This window comes from Phalaenopsis equestris, unplaced genomic scaffold, assembly GCF_001263595.1.
Source record: "Phalaenopsis equestris unplaced genomic scaffold, ASM126359v1 Scaffold000053, whole genome shotgun sequence".
Taxonomy (NCBI): Eukaryota; Viridiplantae; Streptophyta; class Magnoliopsida; order Asparagales; family Orchidaceae; genus Phalaenopsis; species Phalaenopsis equestris.
This window is the reverse complement of record NW_018164495.1, coordinates 44,642-47,895: the sequence shown is the minus strand read 5'-3', so window position 1 is coordinate 47,895 and position 3,254 is coordinate 44,642. Positions and strand designations below refer to the sequence as shown.

At 37.5% G+C, this 3,254-nt stretch overlaps 1 pseudogene; it reads left to right on the top strand.

Moving 5' to 3' along the window:
* Window positions 1-803: 803 nt before the first annotated feature.
* On the top strand, window positions 804-1,951 carry LOC110019161 (annotated as a pseudogene).
* Window positions 1,952-3,254: the final 1,303 nt, after the last annotated feature.

Below are 3,254 nucleotides of genomic sequence, written 5' to 3'. Positions count from 1 at the left end.
TTGAATTCTTGAAGACGAAACCTCTGATCATTATCGAGAGTTTTCTTAGGCGACTTCGATTGTCTAAGATGTAATTAACTATAGGGGCTTGCTCCTATAGGGAATTTAAGAACCCAGATTAATCTAAACCCTATCTAATCTGTGTATTAGATAGGAGAATTTGTCGGCTATAAATTTTGCAGACCAAAATAGATTCATAAACTTTTAAGTTTAGATAGTTAAGCCTACCAATAAGTGATACGTCCATCCTTCAAGATGATATATCATTTATGGTATCGTGCTCAGCTGTTTAAACTATTAGTTATATGAGGTCTACTCGGTCTCATCATTATTCAAAATAATAAAGGATACCATTTTCACAAAATTAAAATTACATCATATATATATATATATATTAAATTATAAATATAACCAATAGCACTCATTAATATGTTGCTACTAATAACCGAGAAATAGCGAAGGTAAGCTCAAGTTTTCATTTTTCTATTCCCCACCTTAGTGCAGCCCACGTTTCACAACTCATCAGGAAGACATTTGTCAGCAGAAGCCACGTTCATTGTTCAGAAGAAAACAAAGCATATTTGTCTACGGATCATATCCCATGGTCGGCTTATTTGCATCTAATTTCTTCTTTAGAGCTAAAACTCAGATGCGCCAAGAAGCATAATATAATTCTAATTACTCCATCGTCAAACTTCCCAAAGAAACGCAGACATGTGCAATGCTTATAATCAACCATTCCCCTCTCATAATAAGCACAACTCTTAGCCGAGCAGAAGAGGAAAACAGAGATTTTGCTCAACATGTCCGAGTCTACCGTAGTTCTCCTGGATCATTGGGTTAGCCATTTCGCCAAGCGGATCAGGATTGCGCTGCGGGAGAAAGAAGTAGAGTTCGAGTCCAGACAGCAGGATTTGTAGAATAAGAGTGGACTTGCTTCTTAGATCAAATCCTGTTTACAAGAAGGTCCCCGTTTTTTTTGCATGATGATAAGCCGTTGTGCGAGTCACTTGTAATAATTGGCTATATCGATGAGTTATGGCCGAGCCCACCATTGTTGCCGTCGAGCCCTTATGAACGTGCTATCGCCCGATTCTCGGCCGATTTCATCGATAGAAAGGTAAGCCATTAATATTATTTTTAAGTGTTGCACCATGGGTTAGACTTACGGTAATATACCGATGTGTACCATATCAGAATGATTTAAAAAATATTAAATCTCACTTCAATAATTTTGAAATAAACTCCGTGATGTTATTTCAGAGTTATTGATGTTGAGCTGTGAAAATTATTTTTAGATTATTTTTGAATTATTTTGAGATTATTTTCGGATTATCGAAATAAAATATATGTATTTCACTCGAATAAATCGGAAATAACATCCAAGCGATGCAGCACACTCAAGTCCGGGACTGAAAATTTTTGAGGAGCTGGAAGCTAAACTATGAATAAACTCTACTCCTTTGACGCAGTTTGCAGAGGCCGCAAACAAGATATGGCGAAGCGCAGGGCCATGTGAGGTGCTGGAAGCAGCGAAGAACGAATTCTTCCATGCGTTGAATCAGCTGGAAGAGTGCTGAAAGAGTGAGGTGCTGAAAGAGTGAGGTGCTGAAAGCTTCTGGGTGAAAAGGATTACTTCGGCGGAGAAACGTTTGGGCTCGTAGACTTGGCTCTGATTCCATTTTGGACCTGGTTCTCTTCTTACGAGAAATTTGGGGGATTCAAGATAGAGTGCCCAAAGCTCGCTGCTTGGAAGAAAAGGTGCACGGCGAGAGAGAGCGTTGCCAAAGCGCTGCCGGCGCAGGAGAAGGTGTTGGAGTTTGTCTGCATTTTGAGGAATAAATTGGGAATTGATCTGTAAGCTTGTTGCAGATAATTCATGAACTTGGCCGTTTCTTGGATTTTGCTCTTTGAATTTTGAAGATGGCGACTTTTTTTTTTTATTATTTGATTCCTGAGGCTTAATTGCTGTGCGATTTTTTGGTTTGTTTTCAATCTATTTTGTTTAAGAGAAATTATCTATAACATTAAGCTTGTCTTCTTGTAAGTTGTTGCTCTTTTTGCTTGGCTTTCATTTTGAGCCAATGGTTGTTGTTGGCTATGGTGTGTTTTTGTGGGTTAGAAATAAAATTGATTATGGTTTATTAGATCTCAATTATGGCCTATGATCTTTTCTTGTTAACACATTCTTATAAAATAATATAAAAGTTGATAGAATTGAGTTGTTCATGTTAGAGTTATGAAGTCATATTCTTCTGAATTGTGTGCATAATAGTGAAGGATGATTGAGATGCTCTCCTTATTGAAAAATGGGATATAATGGCTTAGGGTTGAAATTTGGGTGAAAGCACTTGGGAAGGTCTCTCTCTTGAAATGAGCCTAACAACTCAAAGTCTAAAAGCATGGAGGCACTACAGAAAATTCTTTTAAGTAGGCGCGTTAGAGAAATGTAGGGTCGAGGAATAATGAATATATTGCAACAATCCATCTTCAAAATGATCAAACAAAGGAAGTTATCTTGAGAAAATTTTTCTAACACAAAACACAAAGGATAAATAATTAAAAAAAATAAACCCAAACACACAAAAATAAGCTATAAATTGGCTTGTTTGTGCTCCTTACCAAGTGGATGACAAACTTGTTTGTCCTCCTTATATAGTGGATGATGGGTGGCCAACGAGACGGGTGTTGAATGTTGGTGAGTACCATATTCATGTTATATGAATGATTTTTATTATAATTAGGGATAATTTAATCTTTCGGTTTTATTTACTTATATGCTCTAATTCTTTTCTATAAAAGAGACCAAGGGTACATTGAGAGAGTCATGATGAGAAGTGTAGAAATTAGAACGCAAAGTTTTTTTTTTACCCCTCATCCGTTGCTACTGAAATCTCTCTCCCCATGGATGTAGATGAATCAACTCAATGTTGAATCACATAAATTGTTTGTGTTTGATTGTTGTTGTATGAATTTCTTCTTTTTCATACTGTTTCGCATAACAATTTGTATTAGAGCTTCGGTTTCGGGATCGAAACATGGTTTGGCTTCTACAACAGCAAATCTGGCATGTGTTGCCGACGTTTTTGCAACAAGTGGTTTGACGTGCTTTGCTGGCATATTCATAGATTTGTCGATGGACTGGTGGCTTGGATGCAAAGATCCGATGAGCCGACAGAGGTGAGGCTCAAGGATTAAGTCCAGTGAGCTTTGTTCTGGCGACGGTTTCAGCGGTGGTTTCAACAATGGTTCCG